The 23,364-nt window shown below is 37.5% G+C and overlaps 1 protein-coding gene across 2 annotated transcripts in view; it reads right to left on the bottom strand.

Annotated features, from left to right (window-relative positions):
• ANXA11 (annexin A11) overlaps window positions 1–23,364 on the bottom strand; it is a 72,521-nt gene that overhangs the window by 43,743 nt on the left and 5,414 nt on the right. Inside the window, exons 2-4 of one of the 2 annotated variants that reach the window (XM_067299857.1) lie at window positions 22,053–22,212; window positions 19,813–19,897; window positions 18,174–18,257 (exon numbers count right to left, since the gene is read on the bottom strand). The gene's annotated coding sequence lies outside the window, so the exon portion shown is untranslated. The remainder of the gene's footprint in view (window positions 1–18,173; window positions 18,258–19,812; window positions 19,898–22,052; window positions 22,213–23,364) is intronic. The other variant, XM_067299858.1, reaches the window with a different exon arrangement.

A 23,364-nucleotide genomic window follows, 5' to 3' on the forward strand; every position in this document is an offset into this window, starting at 1 on the left:
ACTTGGGCCCACAGCTGAAATAAGCTGAATTCAAAGAGTGGCCACCTCCAGATTTAGCCTGGGTTTTCAAATCCCTAAATGTAAAGCAATCAGATAAAGCATTTTAGTTTTATCTTTTGTCCATTACTTAGTCAAAGCGATTTCCACTGTATCAGAGTAGTTTCACTGGCACCTGTTGAGTGTGGTAATATGAAATCACCAGGGACTCAATACAGACATATAATCTCTAATGAATCCAGAGGTATGCAGGAGGTAGTTCCTGAACCAGCTATTAAAATTGGCACCAGTATTCATTTTCCGCAAACTGTTTCACCTATGCTCAAAATGGCAGGCTGCTCCTCAGAGCCCAGATCTGGACATAACTGCCTCTGTCAGTCTCTCGCCTCCAGCTACTTCTCTGCCCTCACCCTAGAACTGACTAGTAGCTTGTTCACTCACCCCAGCTTAGCAGACAGGATCCTGACCTGGATTTCAGGAGATTTCATTTTTAGTCCAGTTTTCCTGTGTCATTCAACAATTACTGTCATCTATTCTTTATATATTTACAGGGTATATTCCTGCAAGCAGGTACACCCTCCTACTACAGATCAGCCCTGTTCAGGATCTAGCACCTTTAGCTCATAAATCTATGAACTATGAACACCTTCACTATATAAATAATAACAACAATCCAGTCATTTACACCAGTCTTAGAATTAGGATATTCTCATGAATGATGCGAGCAACATACTGGTTGCCAGAAGGCTGGAAATGCAAAATCCATGGTTTTCATAAAACAAAAATACACAACACATTTTATAGCACCAAGCTGTAGGACTTCTTACTATTGGTTGTATTCTTCCCCTAGTTATTTCCTAGGAAGGGATTTCAGCATGGTAGCAGTTTAAATTAACAGGAAAATTTGCCAGAGTTCATATCCTATTTATTAAGAGGAAGAAAAACCCAACAACCCTCTTTTTGCCCACAGGAAAAATTCTGATTTACCATTTTCTTATTTGAAATGATTCTAAATGATAGCCTATTTAGCATTAGTCAGATTTTATACAGAACTATTTAAAAAAGCAATATCACATCAGGGAGGAAATTACTTAATTTCCCTGGTTAGCTATGTCCTTTCATTTGTTTAGGAAGATCCTATAGGTCAATTTTCTGAAAGGTCTGGATTATTTGGAGCTTGAAAATGCCCAGTGATTTACCATCAGTCTATTTCTGCACTGTACTGTGGAAAAAAGTGTCTTCAAATGAACTGACTTCTGAAAACTCTTATCTTAATATGATGTTTTATAATAGGATCTTTTAAAAGAGAGGGCAACACAAAAGCATGAATATTACAAAGAGAAATGTAAAGGAAACAACCAGGGAGAAACACATACACTTTTTCTTATCTTTTCAAGTTGATTTAGAAATCTGTCTGAAAGGCCTGAAGTTAATCTATGAAACAAGTGCAAAGGAGAGGGCTAGATTTTCAGCTTGCTGAAACATCATTGAAATCACACCAGTTTACATCATCTGAAGACTTTGCATAGGGCTCACTTTTTCCAAGACTGCACATGCTGGAATTAGTTCAAACAGGGAGGCTTGGTCCCTTGTACACCTTTCTATTGCTCTCTGATCAGAGAACATCTTTGGAGCATCTTAGAGATGACAAAGAAATTGTCTGAAATTGTCAGTTTGTCACTTTGGGGGTCAGGACCTTGAAACATAGCTGTTCTCCAGACATGAAACCGAGTTACAAAGAAGGACTGGGATTTCATAAGCCCAAACTGATAGAGTCTGATAGTCCCCAGAATTGACATCCTTACCCTTGTGAACTTTTTCATGAGAAAATTTCTGCAGTACACATGACAGAACGCGAAGGGGCCAAGAAGACAGCCCTCATTCGTGGGGGCTGCAACCCTGGCGGGCTGGTGGGCAAGCCGGGAATCCCAGCTGCACGGGCACAGGCAACGGCACAGGCACAGAGGCTGCTCTCTCCTCCCTGTGCTTTGCTGCGTTATTATTGCCCCAGATGAAACTCTGCTCTGGAAGAGCCAGGCTTGCGTGCTCCTACAACAGGGAAAGGAGGATGTAGACAAAGCTGAGCAGGAGCAATGCACAGTTCTGCAGGATAATACTCTCCAAACTCTACATTTGGGAATTTAATGCAAATTTAGAAACCTTATCATTTCTTTCTGGCATCTGCAAGCAGCCTGGCAACAGATGGAGTATTTCATCAGTAGGCCACTAGTCTGTATCCACCTTCAAGATGGACCATCTCCCTTCCCATAATGAAAAACAGCTACGGGGAACAACCCGGTGTCTGCTTACATCCCTCAGTGAGCTCTGAGCAGACAGATCCATAAATAGGACTCCACATGGGTGCAGGGGCTGCTTGCATGAAATTCGGTACAGGACTGAAGCTGAATTCTCTGTGTTTCTGACAGCTGTTTGGTGGTGTGCAAGACCCTAGCTAGCGAGCTCAGATCAATCCTCAACAGACATATGCTCACCTCTTAAAATAGTACATTCTGGCAATAGATTGCAAAGAGACAACAGATATACGTGCTATGAAACCTAATTACCATCTCAGCCCACGTCACGGCCTGTCATTGCCTGTGATGCACAGCAGAAGAAGGTTTTACTCTTCAGGCTCAGACAGCTCAGTATAGTGACTTTCCATCGCTGCAGTACACTAAGGAAATACCTCAGAGTAGGGATTTTTTTCTCTATTTTTCTATAATGTCATATTTTCACAGGAGTGATATCACAGATGCTAGAAATGGAAAAAAAATCATTCCGATTCATCTCATTATAGTCTGTGCCAAAACAAGACTGATCCCTATTGTGCATTTGCTTGTGCTCTGGCCAAACCAATGATGTATCCTAAAAGGTAGTTCTGCTGCCTCCGTGCTTGCAGTCTAATAGAGTTCACCATCAGCACACTATAAAGGCTTCCTTTCTTGACTACAACCTGTTGGTCTCTATTATACCACTATCTAATTACTCCCTTCACTCACCAATGTTTGTATACCTCAAGTATTTGTAGACTTTTACCTTGAACTCTGCAATTCATTTATTGCTGAGCCAAAACAGAGAGAGTTTTTTTCAGGGGTTGAAACAAGTAATTCCCCATTCTTTCCTCTGCTAACGTGCTCTGCTAACTGGGCCCTTAATCTTTCCTCTGCATATATTTTCTGCATACCTCTAGTCTGTCCATGTTGTCCTAATACAGTAACTGGGTGCTGAAAATCAGTCTAGTGACCAGCTTTGATCACCACTATCCTCTACACACACAACCCAAGCTTGCATCACACATATTTCATTGCCAAAACACTGAATAAACTTATATCTAAGCTATGACATTAGCTTGGATAGTCATTAGCAAGATGACATTATTGCCATCCTCCTGCATTTTTTAGTTTCTAACTATCCTTCCATAACAGAATGATGGCATATAAGCACCAATGACGGAGGGCAAATCAATTTGTTCATTCCTTACTCAAGCATCTTATTTTAGTAGTTATTTCTCAGCCCATTCTAACATTTACAGTTTCCTCTGAATATGGTATTATCTGCATATTTTACTAACATTCTGCTTCCTTTCTGCTTTACAGGAGGTCAATGATATACTTATTTTCAATTCATGTTTGTAAAATCAGAAGCTTATCTATGTACAAAAGCTTAAAAAAACAGCATAAACATTTGTTCAATGTTATCTGCCACTGTACCTTGGATTTGCAATCTATCACTTCTAATCCTGAGTACAACTCTACAGTTATTATATTCTGGGCTTTTTAAAGTTGTTTGAGGCTTATCATTTGAAACCCAGCAGTTCTAGTAGTGGCAATCTAAGAAACAATTTACTTACCATCTGTGTCAGATTAGACTCTGACTTCTAACTGTAGGATCAGAAATAGGAGAATTCAGCAACTTCATTTTTAAAGACTTTTTTACAAGATCTATGGGGAAAAGCAAAAAGGCTGTGGCAGTGCAGTCATGTTACTAGATACAAGTTATTAATAGGAATGACTTACCATCTTTATTGATCTTGTGTATGAGGGGAAAGACACTATTTTTAAATTATTTTTAAATCTAAATTATTTATTTTTAATAGTTTAAATTAAATTTAAATTATTTATTTTTAATAGTTTTAGTAGTGGCTTAACCTGTCTAAATCACATAAGAATCAAGCTAAACTTCAACTGAGTTATGTGAGTAAGAGGACTTGCTTCAGAATATTCTGGAAAACAACAACTGATTTTTTTTAAAGAAAGTTTATATTCAAAACCTACTTGGATTTCTAGTCAGAAAAGGCCCAGTAAAGTAGAAAACATCTCCCCTCAAGATAACCCTTTTACAGCTCTCACTTGGAAACTGGATATGTTGAGGGCTAGGAACAGTGCAGTAGGGAATGCATACTTAGAACAAAAGAAGATAGCAGCCGCTACTATAAATGCAATGCATTTCTGCTCATTAGACACAGGTTGAAAGTTGCAAGGGAGCAGTAAGCACTTGTAACTTAAAGAAAAAAAACTAATACAGTATGTGCAATTTTAACCATTACTGAATGACAAACTGGGCGTAATGAAGCAAGGACAAGCTAAAGAAAAGTAACAGGAGATTTGGTGGCATTTTGAGCAGGATTTTAACTCCATTCCCACCAAAGTCAAATGAACTCTTACTGATCTTATTCTTAATAAATTACCATTTAAATTGACATTAGTACTGAATCCTATTACCCATTAGGTACAAAAGTCACTTTATATGTCTGATAATTTCACAAGTATTGAGGTTTTCATTGAATGGGCCATCTTACATCTGCACAATAAGACTGGGGCACAGCACTTTTGGCAGCAAAAAATCTCAACAGTCCGCAGTGTAATTCTAGTTAATTGATAATTAATTGCTTAATATGATGTGTAATGAAAGGTTGAAGGTAACGTGAAAGAGATGATTTTCATCTCTGCTACAGTTTGATAGCAGGGAGACTCCTTTGGATCCTACAGATTTACATAGGCTGGTGATTGAAAAGACTACATTGTGCGGATTTCTATGAGGCTTGTGTGCGAGGCAACAAAAGTTGTCCTTTCTGAGAGATGTACCCAGAAAAGAATATCTTCTACTGGACAGCTTAGACAAAGAACTGAAACTGCCAAAAGCTAAGGAAAGCTGCCAAAGGAGAGGGAAGAAAATTAAGCAACAAAAAAGTGTAAACATTTTATCAACAAAATTCTTAGGGTAGGGAAAGTCAAACTTATGGATACTTACAATCACAGTACATTAAATGCTCTGAGACAGGAAAGAACCAGAGATTTCAGCTAGGGAGCATGGTAAAAGATTTTTAACATTACCATCTTTCGAAATGTATGATTTTCAGAGAGGTCCCAGATAGACAATTAAAAAAAAAGTTACAATCCTATAGCTCCTTTTAATACTATGAATGATTAAAAATGTAACATACAAACTGGAGTTAAGATGCTCCACAGTGTAACCTGCAAGTAACCTTATGGATTACAGCCTGTAAACTGCAGGAAATAGAGTCTCTGACTTCACTAGGTGATGTGCACACATACAAGATTACAGACATTGTTATTTAGCATTTCTCTGTCAGTCACCAAAATTTGGGTTTTGTTTTGTTCAATTATTGATGGATTAGAACTAAATTTTGTTCAACTGTTGCATGAATAGAACAAGACTAAGGTATTAAAACTTCTCTACAGAATTAAAATTATGCAGCCACTCAGTTGTAAGACTATGACTTCACAACAAAAAAACAAATTTCTTTCTGCATAACCAAGATAGGCAGGAAAACTCAGAAAACCAATTCCAGTGTATTCCAGAATCACACTTCCAGAAAATCCAACGAATGACATTTTAAGTTCTGTCCTCAAATAAACTGACATTTCTCTTCAATCCATGCAAGCATTTCCACATGCAGTTTTAAATGATTTTGGGAAGGAATTTCAAAGAAATATCTTCAGTTTGTTTCTATTTTCATGTAATCAAGGCTGACTTTAACAAGAAGTTACACCTGACTGTGCAAACTGAGCTGGTGCATTACTGTCACAGAGAGATTAGATACTACTAAAATTAAGAACATGGAGCCACATGTCATGCTTTGCAGCATAGTTAGTTCTCTCATTACAATCTTCAGCATATGTTTCTTCAGTAGAGTGCAATTCAGTATAGTTACAAGAATTACGCATCTATGCATTTGTACATGCATATATATTCTGTATTTCAAATAACTGTGGCAATTATCATATATACCTGCTATTGGAGTTTTTATTTAGGTCCTTAGGTGCACATGACTTTAATGGTTTTATTGGTTGGAATGTGCATGTAAGAGAATTTTAAAAACGAAGTTCAATTATTTGCATGATTAGTAAAAATGATCCTGTGTAAGGATCTTTTGATTGCCATAAACTATATGGATGATTATAAAAAATGTACAGTAGCTGGCACTGAACTCTATGTGGCAGTAATGTACCAGCTCAGTTTGTACAGCCAAGGCTTAAAATAGGTAGGGAATTAAATGATGCAGGTGTAGATAGGGAGGTATTAAGACTGGGCCCCAAGAACTATCAGGAAAACAAACAAAGAAACATTGAAACAAAACTAAAGAATCTATGATTTACTGTAATTTAAGGAAAGCATCTCCCTATCTCCCTCCTGCATTGTGACTGGCACAAATTGCCCTTCATTTTTTCTGATAATGTATTCATGCTTGGCAGCAATGGTACAGTCTTAAAATCTACTTATATTTTGAGGTCATCCTGTCTGACTTTATAGGATCTTTTGGAACAGAGCTCTGCAATTTTCCATCCTAAGACATCTGATAGCTACACTAAAAATAGTCCTGTGGCAGTTCCTCTGTTTAAGATACACCTACTAGTATGTGTCATGCTGATCATAGTTTAGAATCCTCTTGGACCCTCAGACTACTGCTTGTGCTCTAAAGACTGTAACAGAACGAGTCTCAGTGTGTTCTTTAAACTATCATTAATGAATTATGCTCCTAATAATCCACATTAGAACTGTATCTGTTTCTGCACATCGAGTGTATGCAATTTACAGCATTCTCTGACCACATGGAAGGGGATGCAAATCAATATGAGGGGAGGGCATGAACAACAACTTAGCATTGTTTGCACAGCTGTGGTGTCATTTTTCCCCTTGCATTACATTTTCCAGTATTCCTGTCCCAACCAGTTAAATAGCCAACAAGATTAACAAATGACCTCCAATGATTTATTAAGTGCCAATACTTAGAAGAGCTAGACAAAATCCTGGTTCTGTGAATATCCATACAGATAATTTAGAGAAATTTGGAGAACTAGACTCCCACTAAGGCCTTCCACAGAAAATATCTTACTAGTAGGGCTACTAGGATGTATGATAGTAATTCATACCCTAGTACCTCAGGGCAGAGGTTAGTGACCCTATAGCACTTAGCAGCAATGAAGGCTGTTTGCAACAGGAATGTTTCCAGACAGGCTTTGTTTTACATTTTTCTTAAGATGCATCAAATAGTTGCATTCTGTGTGTAAGAAGAATCAAAGATTATATCAAAAAGAATCAAAATGCTTGAAAAAGATTAAATGCAGCTTGATAACACACCTTAATTTTCAGCACTGCAATATCAGCCACCATTTTCTAGTTTGTTAATTGTTTGAAAAGATTTTCCAGCTTTATCAGCTGATAAAATGAAGTTTCTGGAGTCAGTAATCTAATTTTTAAAAATCACTTCACCTTCTGTAGCCTGCAGATATCAAGACAAAATACCCAGATTTGCCACTTGATGTCCCCAGTCTTGCTTTTCTTTCCATGCATGGTTTTTAGCAATGTAATTGTTGCATAAATAAACTTCCCAGATGGGACCTACAGACAAAAATGCACTGAGGTTCCAACTTGGAAAAGTCTAGCCTATTTCCTTCTTTCAAACATACAATTGTAAGAACCTTCTTACTGGGGAAGCATGAAACCTAGTTACCTCAAATTATGAGCAAGAGCCAAGCTAATCATATTAATCATAAGTTAAATCAACATGAAATGTAATATGCACCAATTGTGAAGGGAGGAATGGAGTAGGTATGGTGAGGGGGAGGCATCTGGAAAAGTGAGAGCAGGTCATTAATAAACAGACTCGTGTTTGATAGCATCTTCCCCTAAGGTGTAGAATGTCACTCCTCCACCTTGCGAACCTTCCTTTATTGCTTTCCAACTGTTGGCTTCAACCAGAGGTGGGGAAAAGTCACCAGTGCATATGCTAATTTGATCAATTTTTTCTTTAAGTGTTTCCTTGATTCAGCATAAACATAACCAAGACAAAGTTAACAACATTTAAGTACATCATTCATCTTCCCATTTTTCCATGCATTTCTTGCAAGCGTGATATGTAACAGCTAATATTACCTGGCTTTAAACTGGCATTACTGAGAAGATCTATCAGATTTGAGACTAGGGATATGGAGAGACAGAAAAGAGAAGAATGCAGAAGTGGTTAAAACATTAAAATTAAGGTAGAAACTTTCTTTAACTTCAAATTTTACTTTATGATGTCTTTTGAAATGCCAGATGATAAAATCCCCTGTCTCTCTGTACCCACTGAATTACCTGTAAAAGAGTTCCTTCTGCAAATCCCAGAAAGCTTAGATATCTAGAAACAAGGAATGCAGCTGGACTGACAAAAAGGACTCTGTCCTGGAAAGCCTATGAAAAGGAATCTGAAACCAACATGATCCTTCCATGCACTTGAAGCAATCCAATTTCTTGGATAAATAAACAAGAATAGGTGTACCGATTTGTATTGGGGAAGTGATTTATCTCTATATATGGTATTGGTGAGGTGAAATGGAATATTGTGTACAGCTGAAATCCATATTTTAATGAGATCAGCTGAAGTTTGGGGAGTTGGGTAGCAGGAGAGAAACTCTGAAGAAATGAAAATAGAAGAGAGCTTTTGAATTAATTTTTACTTAGTATCAAAGACCTACAATTATTTAGTCTAGCAAAATGAACAGGCAATGTGATTACAGTATAAAAGAATCTCCATAGAGAAAGTACTGTGTACTAAAAAAAGCTTTATACTTGTGAAGAAACAAAAATACCCCATGAACAGGTAGTTAGTGGCTGAGGCTACTTTTAGTGAAGAGGGTGATTAACCACTGGAACCAACTACAAAGGAAAGGCGGATGCCTTATCTGCTGCAGAGTTTGGGGGTTTTTTTCTTCATCAAGAAGATCTTTTTAGCCAAAGATATTGCAAAGATTATACAACACTTAGCAAAATTCAGTAGCCTGTGTACTAGTGCTGGTCAGAATAAACATTTTCATAGTCTTTTCCGGCTTTAAATTCTGTGAAGAGTTATATCTTCCCTTCCTCACAGCATTTTGAAGTGAAGGTTTTGATCCACACTTCTATGCAAAATCCCATTATCCACAGAGGTATCTAGTATCATGAAGTATATTTTTAATAAGGTTTCTACTTCACAGCAGTAGAAGGGAAGAAATATGAGCACGCACAATGAAACAGTTAAACACAGTGCTAAAACGCAAGCCTGAAGGAACTGAACCATATGTCAGCCATATCTGCAGGGATGACTGGTCAACTAATTAGGTAAGCCTTTTTGTAGACAACTGACACATATAACAAGGATTTTTTTTATTCCTTCCCAAGAAAAATACTGAATACAGTGAGAGCAAATAAGCCCACACATCAATAAAATATACTAGAAAACACTCACCAGAAAACACAGCATCTAATCTTTGACCAATAGGTCTTCTACGCCAGCGCAAAGCTACATACTACTGCAGACATCGGGCAAAAATGTGTATTTGAGCTTGGAAATACTCAGGATCCCATCATGAAATCTCTTTATATGCTTAAAAGTTCCTCTCAAAGCAATTTAAGAGCCAAATGAGTGGCAAGAAAGAGATATGTGTGAAGCCAAACTCTTGAATGCATAAATTTGGCTACCGAAAGGCAAAATCTCTTTGTTTTCTGGGCACAATAACTAGCATTCCCTACTTCTTCTGATCATTGTATTTTTCCAGTTGGTCATTTCTAACCTTGATTCCTCTATTTGTTTCAGAAAGATCAGCCAGGGCAAACCCTGACACATTCCAGGTCAGATGCAAATCTATACTTTGTGCTTTTGATCCTTTGAAAACAGGACCAAGAACTGATCGCTTCAGGGCTTTTTGTTTGTTTGCTTGCTTTTTTGCAATGAGCACCTTTTACTTTTTTATACCCTTCACCATAGGCTGTGTTTTCTAAACACTGTGGAAGTACTTCAGCAAAAGTTGTCAAACCAGGTAATTCATATGACTGAAAACATTTAAGAGACCAATTCATTTTTTCCCCTCCTATTCCTCTGCATTACAAGCAACATAGCAATGAGGGGAAACATTACCCTGTTTTTGCATCACACTTTTCTCCAAATTGTGATACTGCTGGGAAATATCTGCTCTATGTACTGCAGATGAGAAGACTCCTCAATTACATTGGCTCCTTTTCAAAAGAATTATTTGCAGCATTTTTGTAACCACATCTTCCACTCGCATGAAAACTGACTTCTAGTGTCATCTCCAAATTCCTATCTTCTCTAGCTGCTGTTCCTTTTCAGCAGCTACTACACAATCCATATAGCATAGCAAGAGCTCATTAACAACAACCCTGAGCTGAATGAGACTGCCACAAAGCCACCCCAATTTACCCCAGTCCTGTCCAATCAGACTGTTATTAATGTACCCAGTAATGCATAACAGCATTTTGCATATGCTACAGAGCATAGCTCTCAGATGACTTTTAGTCACAAGATATGAAATTGATTCAAAACTTGGGCCCTCTTTGTGAAAAGTTTTATCCTTAGTCTTCCCAAACATTTAATCTTATTTGGACCCTCCTGTGTTCATCCTCAAGGTGAGGAGAAAAACTGAACTATAAAGGCACTTAATATCCTTATTCTCTGTCAAAAGCAGGCGTTGCAAGGGAGTTAAATAACTACAGTTCAAGGTGAAAAGGAGAATGGATCCCTCATACATCCCATCAACATCAAGCTACACAATATAATCATTTCCGATCTTAGCAACTGACTTATAGGACAACAATAATAGATATAATAGATGGATCGACATAGATATAAAGGATCCAGTGGACTATAAAGCTGGGCCCTGTTGTGCTGAGCATTGGTAAAGCACAGAACAAAAGATAGTCCCTGATACAAAGATCAAATGATCCAGCTAGAAAAGGGAGACAAAGGAAATGAAGAGCAACAGAAGTGAAGGGACTTTCCTAAGTCCTTTTCCTAAGTCTACTTCCCTAGAGTAGTTCTGTTGCTGAAAGAAGACTAAGAATACAGCTCTTCCCAACTCCCATCTATTGCCATAACCACAAGATGCATACCAGCACTTATTCTTCAAGATCCTGACTTTACTGTGTATTGATTCATTATTTAGAAGCAGAAAAACAGACAAACAGTTCAGAAGTGTAGTAAGAAATCAATAGATCACTGTTAATTTCCTTCCCAGTATCCGTTGTTCTTTATGAGATGCTTCAACACAGTATTTATGGGAGCTCTCTAAGCAACAATGCAGCCCTTCTTAATCCAAGCGGTAACATGCTTTTCAAAGTTTCATTTCCAGGAAGATACTTCAGCAGTTGAAATGCTTAAAAATTCTTAGTTTATTGAGCTCTTTTGGAAAAATGAAAAGATTGGCAGGTGCAACAGTGAAAACAAATTCCCCAAGCAAGGGGAGAAGTTAGGGCACCGAGTAGAGAATGGAAATATAGCCAAAACAAGAGTTCTGAAAACTCAAACTTCTAGAGGGTGTTCCTATAAGATCTCACGTTTCCTCACAGAAAGTAATACATTTAGAATTCTAACAGCCATCTGAGGTAGGTGAAGGCAGTCCTTTCCCATCAGATTAATTATCCAAGGTGCAAAGAAGATAAATAATATTACCAAATCCTGACCTTTGCTGCAAAGCTATCTAATAAAATCAGGTCAAACATTTTCTGGTGTTGATATGAAACTCATTTAAAATAGCAGACTTTACAAACACACAATGATTTAAACATCTTGCAGAGCAGCAGCAACATAGAAACGGCATCAATCATTCATCAAAGGTCCATTGTACATGGTGCTGACACCAAAAGTCAGTTCTCCACATCATATAGCTACTGATCTGTGATCACACTGGTTTTGGTTTTTGTTTATAAATGTAAGTAATTTGTATTTCTACAGCAAAATAAAAGGAAACAAGAAATTTCTGCCTTCCTAGAGAAAGGACACATCAGCAAATGCCAATAGGCAATTATGTAAGGATTGCACTACATTAGCAAATATTTTACAGTGCATGTTTAATGGATTTGTAGAAATAGATGCAGTATTTTTGGTCCAAATATTCAAATACAGGTATTCACTGTAGCCATTTGCTACTGTGGCTAAAGTTCAAATTGATATCTTAAGAAAACTGAGTGGTCAGAAAGTTTGTCAGAGTATATAGATATAGTCTATTCAAAGATTTATAGCATACACTACTTGAAAAAATCTAGTTAACTGCAATCTATAATAAATCATTCCTTTATAATAATCTTAAATATTTTAGGGGAAAACTAGTGGAAAGTTATTAAGGACAGCATAGTCCAACACTGCGGTAAAAAGAGTCAACTGCTCAAAGCAATATTTTTTTTTAAAGAAAATCTGCTCCTTCCTTCAACTATTTGAATATGCTATTAAGTTAATAGAACAGGCAGCAACAGAATTTATGTGCTTTTCAAAAGGCATTTTGACGAGTTCTCTTAAAAAGATTAATAAGGAAAATAAATAGCTGTGAGCACACACTTGTATGTAACCAGAGACATATATGTATATTCCTGTCATGGGAAAAATAACATAAAAAGAAGATGTATTCTTCCACAGATGAAGAAAAACAAATCTAATCTACATCTGTGAATTTTATTGATACACTTATTAAAGATTTGAAAACAGCACAACAGAGCCATGAAATAAAGCAGTCTTGGAGAAATAAATTTCCAAAGTAAAACCAGGTAAGTTATTTCAATCTAAATTTTTTGTTAAGTTTTGTCATAACTTTTTCAGATGTATTAATTTTTCAAAAATTATTTGCCAAGTCATTTCTTCAAATAATTTTTGTTCTGTAGATCATATGGAAGCAGTATATTACAAGGATTAGCCATTCATTACATACCACTGTTTTCATTGGCAGTGTAAATCACTGGGCATTTTTCTAAATACATAGATGAATAGGAGTTCATATGAATATGCAGAATATAACAAAAGATGTGTTTCAGTTCTGTTCTTTCCCAAGGCTTCTCAGCAGAAACTTCATGCAAATAATGGCTTATATCCAGCTGACAGAAAAATATGAAGTATTCTGAAAAGCCAGTCCAGGCAGACTGCTCCATGCTGCACAAATGCCTCACATGATCAGGTCTACATGAGTTAAAGTATGCTAAGCAGGCCAAAAGATTCCCACATTGATAAAGTTGCTGATCACAACATAGCAGACAATAGTTAAATGAATCAGAGCAAATATGAAAATTAAACAAACTCAGCATTTTAGTGAAACAGCATATGAGCAATGACTTACTACATTTTATGTTTAGTTTTGGTCTGTACCATTTAAAAGAATGCATAATGGGCCTAACATCTTCTGAACTCATGAGCCAGATTATTGATTCATATCTAGCCTGTAACTGGTGGTAACTATATATTAGGTTCTCAGAGTTATGTGTTATTTTTTTGAGAAAAAAATTTTGAGACAAAGTCCCTAAAACCATTTCCCACACTTGGATGCCTGGCCTTCTCAGAAGTATAATTAAGGTGCACCAAAAGTAACGAGGATGAGCGAGATGAGATACAGACGAGAACAGCCTAGTTAGCATGGATCCCTTTAGGACCAAAGAGAGACACTGCTGTACTTTCTTTAGACACACAGAAGTATTCCAGCTGTGGAGGCAATAAATCTGATACCTTTAGTAATTTATAAATTCATATTTTTCAAACTCCTGGTTTTAGACAAAAACTGGCAGTTTTGCTCTGCCATAAAATTATAACAAGCTTTTCTACTACATAGCAGTTTTAGCTTGGGATTTCAAAGTTGCCATTGTTCTCAAAAAATCACTTGCAAATACAAATCTGGAAATACTTACACCAAATCTGTCATAGTAAATAAATTAAAGCAACTTTCATCTAAAGAGAAGTGGAAGACTAAGGGGGATCAAGAGAAAAAAATACGTTCTGTGCTGTCTTGTATTGAAATACACTATAAATACTTAAAACATTATAACACAAAAAAACAAAGCTTAGGGTTATTAAAGAAGTACTTTATCAAGCTTGTAAAACATAATTTCTTAACCAAAATGTTAATAGGAATCAAGTGTAGAGTTAAAAACAAATAACTGTTTCATATACTAGTAAGCACTGAAAGGCTTGAACTCTCCTACAGGTATATTTGAGAAAGTAAATCTCTAGTAGTTTTAACAACCAAAGCTATGCACTGTGGTTTGCAGAGCAGACACTGGATTCGTTCCAGGGGATGGAAGCACTCCAGGTAAAGTCAGGATGCTAGGAGCAATTACGGCAAACCCAGAGCCTTCCTCTTGTTAGAAGAAAGGGTAGCTTATTAGTCCTGGAAATCTGTTACAAACAGCCAGTGGAAAAAAGGGAGCTGGAGATATTCCAGGTAAGATGCAGCAAAACGGTTTGCAAACAAAGCACTCGCCATAAGCTAGGATTTTTTTTTTTATCTAAACAAAATCTCACAGAAAAAACAATATTCACTTCAAATCTAGCCTATACTTACCTTGCAGCAAGAGGAGAAGTTGGACAGTAACAGTAGAGCTTTAAATGAAAAAATGTTTAAAGTGTAAAGCTTGTAATGAATTATTAGCTTACACTTGGAACTTTAGGGCCTGGGCAGACACTTAAAAACTACAAACATACACATAGCCAAACAAACCCAAATTACTGCAGAGATCCAAAGCCGCTGTCGAAAGTTTTGGTTTTCATTACCTTCACTCAGTGATCAGTTTAGCTTGAAAGGGCATCAACTTTAGATTAAATTGTTTAATTAACTGACTGTAACAAACATAGCTGGTCCTAAGAAGAATAGGAAATGCATTATTTTTGTTTTCCATAAGTATTCCACAGACAAACACTGAGTGGGCTTAAGGTTTTAAACATATCACAACCAAAATGACAAGGTGCCAAAAGGCAGCCAGGTTCTTTAAAGTCACTGCTCTGCAGTGTTGCTGTTTCTCACTCTCAACAGGAGTGCAACTTTACAATGCTGTCTAAATAGTGTGAAAAGAAAGGAATAACTTAAATCAAGGCTTTTACAGTTCTCCAGTAGTGTGTGTCACTCAAACCACAGCCACTCTTAATCCCAGTTCCAATAAACAGTGAAACTATTCCCCTAAAGTCCATGTTGCAAAGCAGGGTAAAGGAAATGGTTCAAGAGACTGTCTTTCTCGGAGGCCCTGGGGAATGCCAGCATCTTTAGCAGCCAAGTTGGCTCATTAGAAAAAGGCAGAAACTAGCTCAAAGGTAAACACTACCATGGAATAAAGGAGAATTATTCTTAATGTGTCCAGATTTTAGTCAGCCCTCTAAAGAGGAGGAAATTCAATGGGACAAATAAATTTCAGAAGTGGACTAGCTGTCTAGGATTTATTTATTTTTTTTTACAGAAAATTGTTCTTTTTTCAGAGCAAAAGACGAGATATGTCTTTGCATCCCAAATGCAGAACATTTTTTTCAACCAGGAGAATGTATTTCCAGAGTACCCATTGTTAAAGCACATTCATCAAATTATTGCTATGTGGTTTAGTGATTGGAGTAAGAAATTCTAGGTCACAGCTTTGGCTAGCTCTGCCTGCCATGGGTTCACTTTTATCCACGGTCAAGTTTTTTAGTTGCTCTGAATGTATATACCCCCAGAGTTGGTTTAATTACATCTTTCAAATAGGTGTGAACTCACCCTTATTTAATATCAGTAAAATACTTAGTATTTCTAGAGCAACTTTCAGCTGAGGGTCATTAAAGAAAAACATGATTTCTATAACCTGAAGAGATGATGATGATTCAGGCACATTTTCTTCTTCTCTTGCTGGTTGAAACTTGGCCCACACCACAAATAAAATCCTGACATGATGGCTGTTTGGTACCTCCTATCAAATAACACATAGTCTTGATTCCATTCCAAGCAAATAAGTAATTATCAAAACTAAATCAGGTCACTATTCATGAATCCTTCTGGATGCCACACAAAAAGGATAAATAGGCTACATAATGGAAGAGACATAAAACAGAAGTATGAGTGATGACAAACTATACAGGGTATCGCAACATGAAAATGTTTTGTGATTGTTGAAATGCCAATATGACAAGCATTCATACAACATTCTGTGCCCTGCAGAAACACAGGAGTTTTATCATTTTGGAACTCTTACTAATGCTCAGTTGAGAGCTTTCTTTCACACCTCCATAGAGGAGAAACAGAACATAAAAAAGATACATAACTGGAAAAACACACACACACACACACACACACACACATACAAAAGAGGGAGAACAGCTATAATCCATCCTAGATGGATGGAGGAAGAAAAGGCGGGAATTTGCCTTCAGTCCCAGGACCAGCACAGAAAAAGTAGTAGTACACTTCATTTTCTCTCAAGAGCAAGGAGAAAAACCAGAGTAACAATCAACTTCATGTTCTGCACTCAGCTGGGAACACCTAGAGCACATCTATATCACCATTTTAGCCCAGACCAGGAATAGTCTCCTTTCATAAATCTTGTGACTGTTCTCCCTTGCCCTGTTTTTGTTCACATCTCAGAACACGCACATGCTCTAAACACAGTTCTGTGCTAAAATGTGCTCTCACTGCTAAGGGGCAGTCAGTTTAGGTGGCAAGACGAGATCCTGTCATAAGGAGAAAAACACTGGACTGTGCAGAGTGCGGGTGCCAGGTCCCTTGTTTTTCCTTTACAAATTCACTGCTATCAGGCCATGGGACTTGCTAATGTAGATATAACCCTATAGACTGTCCACCACTTGGGTTGGACCCCAAAAAGACTTTCAAAACAAAGCACCCAAATTGTTATAGGCCAAGAGAGGGAACGAGAGTTTACTGATAAGGAAGAATTCAGTAAGGGAAAGTGGGTGATTAAAGAAGCAGGTCGAAAAAAGTGAGGCCTTTTCCCCCAATCTCTGGGAATTGCTACAAGCCAAGAAAATAAAGTTCAAGAAACCCAAGCAGGATATATGACTCTTTCAATTTCTACTGAATTATAAATTGAATGGTTTTCAAGCTTTCAATGGAATATGCAGGTACCACGGAGCCATAATAGTCAGATTAAAAATGCATTATGGATTCCAAGGAGACTAAGCTATATCTCTGGGTGACTCAGTGGAATTTATTAGTCCTTGCAGACTGGCTGCTATTATTATCAAAAGCAATTATTCATTTTAAAAGTGTGACTGTCAATTTAAAAATGTCCCAATGTAACCTAAGCCCCCTGCTAGCCTACAGACTTCAAGCTATCCAGAAAACAGATCTTTAGGGGTTACATCATGAATTATTTATTTCTTGGCTTTCTAGAGCCATTCTTTATGAAAGAATTACAATCAGGTAACTATGATGCTGGAAAGAACAAGAGAATCTTTGAAGTGCAGAAACACTATGAGATATAGGTTTTTTAAAATAGAGTGCTGAACCAAACCTGAACCCAGTTCAAGCTGTCCAACTAGAAGTGAAAATGAATCATTATTTTGGAAGTATTTCTGCAAACTGCACCTCCAGCTGACACTGCAGTCACAGCTAACCACAAATCAAAACCAAACCACTGCATTTTACTGAGGATACTAATTGTCATTGTCAGTTCTTGTCAAAAGATTCCTGAGTATTATAATTACAGCAATATTTGCAGCAAAGTCTTATTTACAGATCATCCCCTCTGCAAAAAATTTTAAAAGAAGTTAAACTGAAGATATTACTTCTAATATGTTGTTATATTCTTTAAGAAATATACGTAAGTTTAAGCCAAATGAAACTTCTCAGTAGCATTCAGTTTGCCAAGAGACAGGTAATTTTTTTTTGCTTATACACAAAAAACACAATATAGATAAGAGGATTCATGCAGCTAGAGAAGGCTTATCTCACCTTAAGACATCCGGCAAGAGAGGAAAATAGATGCAGGATACTGACATCTTCATTCAAGTCACTGATGACCTAGAAAGAATCTGACTGAAAAACATGACCCCTTCTTGTGCTGTGCCTCAGTGTGGAAGTTACCATTTGTTTTCTGCACTTTGCTATATTTTGATATAAATATATTCAAAGTACACATGTTCACACTGGATGCAAAATGAATGGCATGTTACACCAGCAATTAGCCAGAACATTGGAACTTTTTCCACAGAAGCTGCGATTGTTCAAAACCCCTCTGGCTCTCACCCACAAAGGACAACCCCCACACCTCTACTTTCTCACTAGAAAAACAGAAGTTGCATCTGTTTCTTTGGAAGTAATCTGTGCTGGACAGTGTTCTAATTCTGAAAAGAGTGGATAATAACATATTTTTAACAATGTTTTTAAGTATTTTTTAGTTAATTCTCCTTTCCTCTGAATCCAAGAAAAGAGAAATGAATAGAGACAATTTAAAAGCAGTTGAGTGCTCACTCTCCACCATATCTTTGATTCAAAATACATTAGTGACTAAATAGAAACAAACTACAAATACAGAGAAAAGCTTCAATAATTACTTTATACTCTTGTGTATACCCGAACTAGTAGTAAACAAACTTCAAATTCCACAGCATTTTTTTTGGCATGTAACAAAGTTTTTCCCTTTTTGGAGAACCATTCATTCATTCAATTCTTTGCTGAGGGATAGGAAAAATATTTTTGGTGCACAAAATACATAACTTTGCCATTGCTGGAATTTGGCAATGGTAGGGACATGCAGTATCTTTGACATCATCAGTATGGCATTAGTACTGGTGAGCTAGAGCCACTTTCCTGAAAGATGTTTGATCTAGAGGCATAAAAGGTAACCCGTGTAGAGGAAAGCCACTATAAAAAGATGTAAAATGTAATTTTCTACACCTATCCTTTATGTTTTTACAGTGTAAAAAAATGTAAGACCTTTTGCTATGTTCTGAAAAGTTAATATTAGAATTATACTGGGATATCCATTCAGTATCCCAACGTCCTTATTTACTGGGATATCCATCAGTATCCCAATGTCCTTATTTACTGTAGCAATTCAGTTTTGACAAGCTTTTAAGCAATATCTCTGAAAGCATAAATGGGAATGAGTGTTTTTTCCTCAGAGGCTTACACTGTCAGAGATACTGTGGCAGAAATGGTGAGGTGGACATATGTTGGCTGGAGAATGTATTTCTTCAGCTACACAGTCATGTACATGCTCTGTAGCTGACCCCGGCTTACATTTTTGTCTAAGACAAATGGGGGAAAAGATACAGTGCAATTAATATTAAAAGCAACTTTTCTACTAGTTTGTCGAGAAATACATTGTCTGTTCATCGGCTCTTCACATTTCCTAGCAAATATGACATTCCATAAGGCAGAAACACATGAAAGTTAATTTTGGAGTAATTACACTTTTGCAGACTCTCTCAGCTTTCATTTTTGCTTTTCCTTCAACAAGTTATTAGTGTTAATGATATGCTTGGCTAATCCCATCCTCACAGGACCAGGTGGTGCATTGCACAGCTATGTTTAAGCTAGAGACGCTAGCAGGCTTGCTTAGACCTTTATACCAGATGAAGTTACTTACCTAACTAAATGGGAAAGGGTCAGGTCACTACTTGTGGACTGGTACCAGTCTTAGCAGGTGCATTGCAAGGGTTTTGCAGTAATGTCTAGGTCAACAGAGAGAGTAAAAACAAAGGTGCAGGTTAATAGGGATGAAAAAATCTCCAGAAGAATATTGTTCAAAACATTCAAGTTTTACACAAAAAGAGCAAGGTATATTTTTCCTTAAAGACTGAGTACCTATACCATTCTGGTTCCTTTACTTACTGTAATCCCCACTATGACTCCACCTTTCTTATTAAGGGTTGTATTGAAGAAATAACAAAAACATGTCTTGCTAGAAGTTCATCTTTTGCCTTTAGTTGAATTAAGCAGGACTGATGTGAATGTGAATTTCTTCATGTACAAGAAACTGTAGACTGAGAACTCTGTTTTTACACAAGCTTTGGAATAGCACTTTTTTCCTTGTGAATCTTTTCTTTTTTCCTGGTGAGTGATTGCTCTGTAGTGCTTTTATTAACAATACATGTACATGAGAAAAAGAATGACATTCAGCAATTGTATTACTTTAACCAAAAAAACAGCCTGGCTTAAAAATTAAGATGACAGAGTTTAACAAATTTAAGTAGCAGTTTTATTGTTCCATTAGCATAGCTAACTTATGTAGTATCACATAAGTAATACTTATGTATCTATTACTCATGTAGTACTACCATGATTTTTATCCATAACTGATAAATGTACATATATTAAAGGTTTTATACTGGAGTAACTTAGTCCATTTTTATGCATGCACCAGCATAACCGTTCTCATAATATCACACACCAGAACTGTCATAGTAAATCTGATCCAACAACTGTAAACCAGATATCTGTTATAAAAGCTGATGACTTTTATATCCTTGATGAGATGGTACTAGGTGGCAGCTTCTGCCTGTCCAGAGCTGTAAACGGAACAGTATTTACTGGTCACCACATTGGCTGCATCAGGCAGCTGAAAACCAGATGATACATAAGACAAGGCCCAGATGATCCCTGAGATTTTCACAAGCATATGAGGTGTGCTGACTGAGGCAAAAAGTGAGACCTCATGTGAGACAAAGGTCCAAATTTAGGGACATGAAAACAATATCTTCAGGCATCTGGGTTTATTCCTGTCATGTAAATAATTGCCTAAAACCTCTTTGAGAGTTTCCAGTTCCTATATAAACAATATGTCAACTAGAGGTAACCAGGAAACAAACTTTTCTGAAACACAGTTTACACTAAATAAGAGAAATGCCCACTCTGGAATCAGCATAGCCTTGTAACTCCAAATGAATAAGAAACATATATTCCAGTGAACAAATGAAATGCCAATTCTGTCATCCAAACTAATGGAAAGCTGGGATAATGCAGACAAAGTGAAACCATAGATAATCCTGGGCATGTAAAGAAGGCATTAAGAAGAAAGTCAGTGAGAGTGCAATTTTGAAGCAGGAGGGCTCTGTGACAACTGTGGAGCAAGCATGTTCACATACCATGGATAAAGTGCTACTTCCAGACCTGAGCTGACTTAAGAGCAACCAGTACTTCCACAAAAAGCAGCTTTCAATCCCATCCTCATCCACTCTTTTCACAGGTCCCACTAGTCTCCAGTAGCTCTCCTCATCTCTTATTATCCACTGTTGACCTGTGCCATCCACTAATTAACCTTTTCCACTAATTAACCTTTCTTTTATCTTAATCTCTGTCAGTCTCTTCTCCCTTCCACCATTGTTCTACTTCATTTTCTTGAAGCCTCACTCTACATAAGCATGCAAACACAGCGAGCTTGTACCTATTGGCAAAAAAATCTGGTTGCCCTCCCATGAGGGCATAGAGAAGTGGCAAACAACGAGGCTCCGTATCTGGCTCCTGGAGCTTGCTGTAGAATGGATTTAATGGCACCCCAGTTAAACAGAGAAAAGTGGATGAGCAGAGATGCCATATACAGTAAAGGCACACCCCCAAAAGTACAAAAACAACCCTCCACACATTTCAAAATCAAATAAAGAGTCATCCCTTCCCTCCTCAGGCAGCTATTTGAGCATTTTTATTGCATGCTTTAACACCGATATATCTAAGGGGCTCCAAAGGCAGCACAGACCTTCTTCATTTGGTAGCCATTTACAAAGCACTGAGGACATTTAAGAAATGCCCTTAGTGAATGAGCTCATACAGCATAAGGCAGGTTAGAGGAACTGCCAAGTGGCAGTAACTCACAGGGCTCTCCCCACTCACCTGCTGTTTCTGTGGCTAGTGATGCCACCATGAGCAGCAGTTCCAAGGCAGACACTTCCAGAGGGGTAAGGCTGCATCTGCTCCTGATCCTCCTCTCCCTAAGCTCTGCTGCTCTGCTTCTTTGCTCTGTCCTCTTCCTTCTCCACCCTCTCTCAGATTCCTGGGTCAAACAAGAGAAAGGATAGGGAAAGGAAGGGCTAAGATGCCTCAGTTACTGTTTTGGCCACGGACGCTGAACTGTTAAATCAGTACTAGAGACAAGAATACACTACCTTTTAAAAAGGAATAAATAAAACACTTTAAAAGCCAGTGCCACAGCTAAAAAGTCTACATGAAGGTTTACAAAATGATGCAAATCCAAAGCAGTCTGTCTCATAGAACTACTTGTATCCATTGTGGTTTTCATTCAATTATTAAGGAATGCACTGACATCTTAACATCAAGCAAATGGGGAGGCCCCAGCACCTAAAACCATAAACTGACCTCTCAGACTGTCAGATACCAGGTGCAAAACCCCTGTGCTCCAAGAGGTTCTATTATGCCAATTCCCTACTTTGCAGTTTGAGACTTAGTCTTATGGACACTGTGCTCTGCCCACTACCCACAGCAAATCGTTAGTGCATACAGGATATATTTACTAAAATTCTACATATGAATGAGTTAGAAATGAAGACAAAACCAATTGCTGTAAAGCATATCACCCACTGTCTCAGCTGCTTCTGCTGGAGTGGATATCTGCTGCTGTCTAATAATCATTAGTATAGTACACTGAGTTTGACTGTATGACAGTTACATTGACCAGTAAGTACCTAAAGGGAAAGAGTATTCTGCTACAGTGCAGGATGTTTCATCTCTTCACACGCAGACAGCTCATGGTGGTAGTGGTGATCACTGTGGCATGGAAAGGAGAACTGAGACCACAATGTGAACAGTGTACAAGAAAAGTCACCTGTGAGTCCCTGAGATTAGAAACCAGGTTGTTTTGCTGTCCATGTGGTACTTTAGAAATATACACTGCATCGTGTAGTTAAATAGAGTAATGCATGTTTAAAAATGGTTTCAGAGCGAAAGTCAAGACACCAGCTAGAGGGGATAGAAACAACATTTCTAGAAGGTTTCACAGACAGTACAGTGGAACAGATGGGCCTATACTGATAATGTATTTGAATGTATCAGGTTACTTTTGAGAATTTCTAAAGCCAGAACTAGAGAAGGATATTTCAGGTTTATACTCCTTAGGCATTGTTGGTCCAATAAAGAATGGCAGAATTCAAGCAAGCTCACAGGATGTCACTGTCATGCTGTCTCTCCC

This window comes from Apteryx mantelli, chromosome 7, assembly GCF_036417845.1.
Source record: "Apteryx mantelli isolate bAptMan1 chromosome 7, bAptMan1.hap1, whole genome shotgun sequence".
In the NCBI taxonomy this organism is placed as follows: domain Eukaryota; kingdom Metazoa; phylum Chordata; class Aves; order Apterygiformes; family Apterygidae; genus Apteryx; species Apteryx mantelli.